Source organism: Talpa occidentalis, unplaced genomic scaffold (genome assembly GCF_014898055.3).
Source record: "Talpa occidentalis isolate TD23 unplaced genomic scaffold, MPIMG_talOcc4v2.1 talOcc4.3, whole genome shotgun sequence".
Lineage (NCBI taxonomy): Eukaryota > Metazoa > Chordata > Mammalia > Eulipotyphla > Talpidae > Talpa > Talpa occidentalis.
In genome coordinates this window covers 92,697,321-92,705,378 of record NW_023603184.1, presented here as the reverse complement: position 1 = coordinate 92,705,378, position 8,058 = coordinate 92,697,321, and positions in this window count along the sequence as shown.

Sequence of the window (8,058 nt, the reverse complement as noted above, 5' to 3'; positions counted from 1 at the left end):
GATTATCTGATGATCTCCCACATTTTGAGTATATTAGGCTCCCAGAAGTGTGAGCAATTATTATAAAACAAATGTGATTATGATTAAGTTTTCCATGCAACTTGCAAGAAGAGGTTGACTCTGTAATTACTTTTGTCCTAAACACCAAAGTACAAATTAATGCATTGACATTCTGATAGTACTTCAGTCTCCTCTGTGATTTCACTGGGGCAGTAGTGACCCCAGAATGTTGCTGCATGAGATATCCAAGTATGAGTGATCTCACAGAAAGGGGGTCTAGACTGAGGAACCTGTCCAAGTACAATGATTGAAGAGCAAGCAAGTAAGTGCATGTTGCTTACTTATATGGTAGGACAATCATAAACTGGCATAAAGGTCTCTACCTCAGTCCTTATGGGTGTTCACTTAGGGTAAGTCATGGCATGGCATCCCTTGGCCCCACACAAGAATGAGTTTCTGTGGATTAAAACCAAGAATCAGGTTTAGAAACACAGTTGTGTTCTTCAAGGTCCTGACCATCTCCATTGAAATTTTACTTCCTGTGAAAAGAGCTGGACATCTTCCACTGGCTCTCTTTCTCTTTATTTCATAGTATTATTTGCAGTATCATGCATGGATAGATATCATGCACCCTATTTTCCAGGTGACAAAATCAAGACCTAGAATTATATGCCTAGGGTCTCCCTGGTGGCGCAAGGGGTTAAGTATCACACTATGAAGCTATCCGCAGCCTCTGCAGCATGAGTTTGATCCCTGGCCAACCAGGGAGCTACCCACATGGCACTGCAGACCTCTCCTGACTCGCTCACTGCTCCCCTTAACAGTGTATTTCAGTCAGTCTGCCTGTTCTGCTCCCCACTCTGTCTCTGGTGAACCTCTCACCCCCACCCCTACACCTCTGGCCTGTACCCCAGTTCTTATATGCATAAATAAATTAATCTTTTTAAAAAGAAGAATTATATGCCTAATGTGTGGCAAAGTTAGAATCAGAACATAATGTCATGATTCCCAATTTCAAGTTCTCTCTCAGGAGTCTGCATTGTCTAAGGTAGGACTGACCCCCGGCTCTGCAAGAAAGGTAGTTGCTTGAGGAGTGGGAGGCACAATGAGAGAAGCCCTGCTATTGAGCCATGAGATCAGAGGAAGTTAAGAGACTTCTCAGCTATCTCAGATACCTGGGGAAGTGAGACAGAGTTGAAATTCTGTGTGCAGGACGGAGAAAGCATGCTAAGGAGAGCTCTTAGAGTGAGGAGCTGAATGAAGGCAGTTCAGGGGGTGGGTAGCAGCAACTCCATCGGAACTACACAGAATACCTGGTATATAATTAAAAGCAAAGTCACCTGTTTGCTTTTCAGTTTTTTCTTTTTTGTTTGTTTGTTTGTTTGATGGATTTTCTGAATGACAAGATTTCCCCCAGCAGATCTAGATAGTGGCAGGAACTGGGTCATTTCTGTTTTGTACCATGTTTCTAGAGACCAGTGCATTCCTGTCAAAAGTGAGTGAGTTGCATTCCAACCAAATAAGAAGTTGTAAAGCAGTTCTAAAAGTCATAAAAACTGAGGGAAAAAAGGGAATTTTAAAAGAGAAATTATTAGAAAGCAGAAAAATAGGAACTAGGAGATCACTGAGTTTAGAGTCTAATTGGTCACAAATATGTCAAACATAAATGCAAAGTATTTTAGCATTAGTTTTGTTCACTGTTCCTCACATCCAGTCTGACATGTCTGCCTCCAAATCCATGTTCTACCCATCTTACTCTGTCCTTCAGACTATCTCACTTAAACATCCTACCTTCCTTATTTTGTTGGGTCCAAACCAATGGGAGATTCTGGTTAGGGATTTTAATCCCTCTGCTACTCTCTTTGTCTTCCTGCAAGCTAACCTCCTCCAACGAGGTCACAGTAGTGCTCTCTCTTTTTTTAAAAAAACTCAATTTTATTAAAGCATAATTATATAAAATTAAACACATTCCTGTTTGACAAATTTTGACAAATATGTCCACCCAAATAACCATAGTCCCAATCAAGATATAAAATATTTCTGTAATTCTGTAATTCCCAAAATTCCCTCATGTTTAAATCCTTAGCCCTATGAAAACACTAATACATTTTCTGTCACTAGAGATATTGATTTTTTTTCAAATTACTGAGACATAATTTACAAACAAGATAACACATTCATTTAAAGTGTACAGTTTAGGGCCTCCCCGGTGGCACAGCGGTTGAGCGCTGGGTCGTGAAGCTACCCGCAGCCTCAGCAGCACTGGTTCGATTCCCGGCCACTGGCTGAGAGTCCCACATGGCACGCAGACCTCTCCTGCTGCCCGCTGCTCTCCTCAGCAGTGCGTTTCGTCAATCTGCCTGTTCTGTTCCCTGCTCTGACTCTGGTGAATTCTCTTACCCTCCCACACTTCTGACTGTACCATGTGCTTGTATAAATAAATAAATCTTTAAAAAAAAATTAAAAAAAAATAAAGTGTTCAATTTAGTAAAGCTGTTGATTTTCAGAAAATGAAATTACTTTATAATGATTTACTCTTGAATCTCAGCTATAGCTATTGAACTTAAAAAACAAACAAAAAAAAAAACCAAAAAACTTACCAAACATTTGGTTATATAGGATGTCATTAAATAAATTCTCATTGTTTTTTATAAACAGTCACTTCATACTGCACTAAAGTTACATGATATAATATTCTTGATGTACAGCTATTCTTGAAAAATTGCTGTTATAAGGGCTAGAGAAAGCAAACATAAAACTAACCTACTGATTTAGAACCAAGCTCACAGTAGTACTCTCTTGCCCCTTCTCCCATAGCCATAGCATTTTCCAGATCCAGAAACAACAAAACCAGGCCCCCCTGGTGGCACAAGGGGTTAAGACGCAACCTTTGAAGCTATCCACAGCCTCTGCAGCACAAGTTCGATCCCCGGCCAGGGAGATACCAACATGGCACAGCAGACCTCTCCTGTCTCGCCTGCTGCTCCCCTCAGCAGTGTATTTCAGTCAGTCAGCCTGTTCTGTTCCCAACTCTGTCTCTGATGAATCTTCTCAACCCCCACACCTCTGGCCTGTACCCCAATCCTTGTACGCATAAATAAATAAATCTTAAAAAAAAAAACAAAACAGCAAAACCACTTTCCTCTTCAGGCCTGGAGTGGTAAGAGCATTGAGCTCCTGGGTGCCTCACTGTTCCTTAGGGCTCCCCTTAAACAATCTTCCCACACCTTTATAAATGGTTCCTTCATTACACTCTCTTCAGTCAAACTTCTCATGAGCCACCCACTTCCAGGATGGTTCTACTGATACAGCAAGTGTGCAAACATGGGGCATACTTTTGATATTGGAATGGGTTACTTTTTAGCAGTGTTTATTCTCCAGCATTCAATTTCATCTTGTTTGAAGCTTTTCCAAGTCAACAACGAAAAATTCCAATTAAATACATGTTCAGCCTTACTAGACTCTAAAAGCAAGCACAGTAAATCATTCCCAAGTAAGCTATTCTTGGGTAAAATAAGAGTGGACACTGTCAAGAGAAAAAAGATTATTCTAAGCCCAAACTATTAAATTATACTTTCATGACTGAACACAACTGTGATCCATATTATTATTTTAAATTGCACTATAAAAAGCAGTCATTTATTGCCTTTCCAAAACATAGTGATAATATATTACCAAATTATCAAGGGTCCTTTATTAAAGCTCTTGAATTTGATTTATAATGCATGATGTAGCTTATCCTTGAGAAAGATCTACTAAAAGGTATACTTAGTCCTAAAGCTAGTGAAATAAAATCTCCCTCTAATCAGTCGCCAGAAAGCTTCCGCTTCAATGCTTTGTTGATACTGGTGTCAGCAGGACATTAAAAGCTTGAAGCTTTTTATGTTTGATCAAATACCAACATTATGCTGAAGCAGAAATATTAATTTATACAGGGACGCTCCCAAAACCTCTCCAATTCTCCTTCATCCTTCCTTCCCCCACCAAAAAGGTCATATCAAATCAGGGAGGTGGTGGACAAAAGAGAGGAGGACATTTTGTGAATATTTGGTATCACAAACCCACTCTATACCCCAAGGGAGGGACAAGCACTAAAATATACTTTTATAAAGGCCAATCATGCTTACAAAAGGAGAAAGTAACTAGTACTAGGAAGTATGAAGGTGACATGGTTATTATTCTCATCTTACAATGTGAAACGGTGTGACAGAAAGGGTCAAGAAATTGCCCCAAACTTTCAACTAGTGTTTGGGGAAGCTAGCATCATTGTCAGTCAGATCTAATACTACAGTCCCTTCCTGAATAAAATCTCTCAACAAGGAAATGGGAAGCCTCCAAGGATAAAGAAAAGAAGTATTTTTCTCCATGTGCAACTTAATTTTTTTTTTTTTGCTTTGATCCTGGGCCTTCTGAAACAAAATTTTAGTATGCAGCCAGACTCACAAACAAATGCTCAAGGGAACAAATTGAATTCTAAGTGTGACTTAGAAGTATACAGCAAAGTGTCAACAATAAAAATAATGCTCTCAGAAGATTATTTACACAGAAAAGCCTGAGATGTATTTATACTGATATCTATGTAGTTGCTTAAAGTACTCATTTCAATAACATTTATATTGTTCTCTCCCCAAAGTATAGAAATAGTGTTCCCACCATAATAATTGGGGCACCATGTAACTCATAAGGTGCCCTTCATCACTATAACATTATTAAGGCTTGTCAGATCTTAACAGATTATTTGATTTTTCTAACAGTCTGATTAAAAATACATGAGTTGCTATCATAATGTCTAGCAGGTATACATGTGAGAGGATCTGGAAAAATTAATTACTAACTTGGAGGCACATACGCGCTTTGGGGAAAAGAGGGTAGTACGAGGAGGTTTGTTTGAAAATCACATGTCAGAGAGTTGGCGATGGAACAGAAGTTGCTCACCTCTTATTGCCCAAGTCCTTATTGTCATTAATATACTGGATAATGCTAAACCCCACAGGAATAATATACATCAAATCAGATAAGAAATGGAATTTTCCAGGACATTATAACCTAATGTCATTCTTCATGAAATATAAGATCTAATTGGATAGCCCATATCAGGGTCCTGGGGCAGATGTTTCCTGTAATCAAAACAAGAACACAGCCTAAAAGCTGTTCATAATGTTTTTGCTTTGTCTTTGTTATATCTCTTCCCAAGGGAAAGAAAATGGTTTCCTAGATTGGTAGTTTTCCTTGTCAGAAGTTGTATGGCTTGAAACTTGGTACCAAAATATTCAGTCTTAATTATCTTCTCTCAGTTTAAAGTCTCTGGCAGCAAGTTCATTTTTAGGACACTTAGGAGGCTATTTTAGTTTACACTGGACATCTATTTTGGCCGCCCATGATCTTCAAACACCTGTCATCACAAGCTCACTTCGCAGCCTCCCTTGCAGCTCAGGAAGGCAGTCATGACCAAGTCTCCATCAATGAGATGTGCACAAGTGGCACTTCAGTTCAGAAGCAAACACCACTGTAGTAAGCTCAGCAATAGTTCCCAAAGATATGTCCTATCTCCTAGAACCTGTGAATGTTACTTTATATTGTAAATATTTGCAGGTGTGATTAAATTAAGGATAGTGAGATGTGGAAATTAACGTGCATCATCCAGATGGGCCTTCTAAGAAATCACATGTGTATTTAAAAGAGAACAGAGGGAGATTTGCCATAGAGTAGGAGGAGAGGACCTGAAAGACAGGACCAGAAGGATAGGAAAAGATTTCCCACAAAGCCTCCAGAGGGAGCACATGCCTACCAACACAGACCCTGATTTCTTTTTTTTTTTTTTAAGATTTTATTTATTTATATAAGAACAGGGGTACAGGTCAGATGCACAGGAGGGTGAGAGGATTCACCAGAGACAGAGCAGGGAACAGAAATACACTGTTGAGGGGAACAGCGGGCGAGACAGAAGAGGTCTACTCCGCCATGTGGGATTCTCGCCAGCCGGCTGGTATCAAACTGGTGCTGCAGAGGCTGCGGACAGCTTCAAAGCGTGGGACTCAACCGCCTGCACCACCAGGGAGGCCCCCATTCCCTGATTTCTGCCTAGTAAAACCGATTTTGAACTTTTGGTCTACAGAATTGTGAGAGAATATATTTCTTTTAAGTGGTCCAGTTTGTGGTAATTTGTTACACACGGGAAGTTTATACAAACATGAAGAAGCAGGCCCTGCATAGAATCCATTGTAGTGAGAGCAATGGTAAGGAAAGAGGACAGAGGATAGAAGGAGTATGACCACAGTTCCAGAAGCACTGTCAAGTAAACACAAGCTGCAGAGTCCCTGCCAAAAATGTGTGGCCATGGCATCCTCTGGTACAATTTTTGATTGTTTTTGCTCTGCAGTCTCTGACACAATTCTGTGAACGACCAAATTTACTTTCATATTACTCAGCTTTACAGTAGTCTCAGTGATTCACTTTCAACATGCTGGGCCATCCTTTTCTCAGCAGAGGTACACTCTTTATTCCACATATTTTCCAGTTAAACTGAGAAGTGAGAGAGTAATTGTGGGATGTGAAAGAAAATGAAATAATACCAGAAACATTTATGTCAATTAAAATGAGTTGATGGAATGATTGTATTCAACAAAATAATGATGAGGCAAGTCCAACCCCTGTTTGTGAGGAGGCAACATGGGTACTTTAAAGATCATAGTATATAAACATACTTCCTGCTCTGGTGTCCTGCCTTAAGCTTGAAAGAACGTGCTGCCTTCTAGGGACTTGCATCTCCAAGTATGGTCCAGAGACGTCTGGCATCATCAAAGAGCTTTTTAGAAATGTAGAATCTCAGTCCTTCACGGAGGCCTACTATATTAGAATCTGCATGCCAACAAGATGTCCAGGTTACTCATGTATATCATAGGTTGTTGAAGCACTATACAAAGGGATGAAGAGAAGAACCTCATGGAGGAGAGAGCATTTTATTTGTCACTGATGTTGGCATGTGGCGCAAGCTACAGAGGAAGATGCCCCATGTAACATGTAAAGAAAACACCCTAAATAAAGGCTTGAAGGTGGAAAAGTATGGAGCCTAATCATGGCTCCTAAAGTGTTAAAAATAAAATCCCACATAAAGGATAAATAAGGGGGAAACAGGTGAGGATAAAATTGTGGAAAGCTTGAGAGTATTAACCTAAAATCAGGAGGCCTTTAAATAGGCAAAAAGTGTTTGAGAATAAGAGAACTGCAATTAAGGAAGGACAGGTTTGGGTTAGAAACATAAAACACATACCTAGGAGTGAATTTAGCCAAGATGATGAGAGACCTGTACACTGAATACTAAAGGACACTGTTCAGAGAAATTGAAGAAGACACAAAGAATGGAAAGACATTCTGTGTTAATTGGCTGGGAGAATAAACATTGTTAATGACTATTTTACCTAACAAAACATTTGAGAGACTATTTAAGTAGATATTATTATAAAACAAACTATTTGCTGAAACTTTTACCTAGAAATCCTTATCCCTTTTACATCTATTCAAACCATTTACGGCCATTACATTTAATTTTCCATTAAAAACTTGTGAGGGCCTCCCCGGTGACGCAGCGGTTGAGCGCTGGGTTGCGAAGCTGCCCGCAGCCTCTGCGGCGCCGGTTCGATTCCCGCTGCTCCCCGGCCACCGGAGGAGGGTCCCGCATGGTGCGCAGACCTCTCCTGCTGCCCGCTGCTCCCCTCAGCAGTGTACTTCGGTCCTTCTACCTGCTCTGCTCCCCGCTTTGGCTCTGGTGAATTCTCTCACCCTCCTGCACTTCTGACTGTACCCAGTGCATGTATAAACAAACAAACGTATAAATAAATAAAAACACATGCCTCTTTAAAAAAAAAAAAAAAAACTTGTGAAACATTAACTCAGTCATTATTTTATTTTTCTTCTTGGATAACATGAGGTTATTTGGATTAATAAAATCAGCTATAAAAAACCATCATACTTAATGATGTCTTAATGATGATAAAGATATGTCTGTTATAATTTAAACAAATTTTAAACTGGTTTTCATTTGCCAATATCTTCCTATAG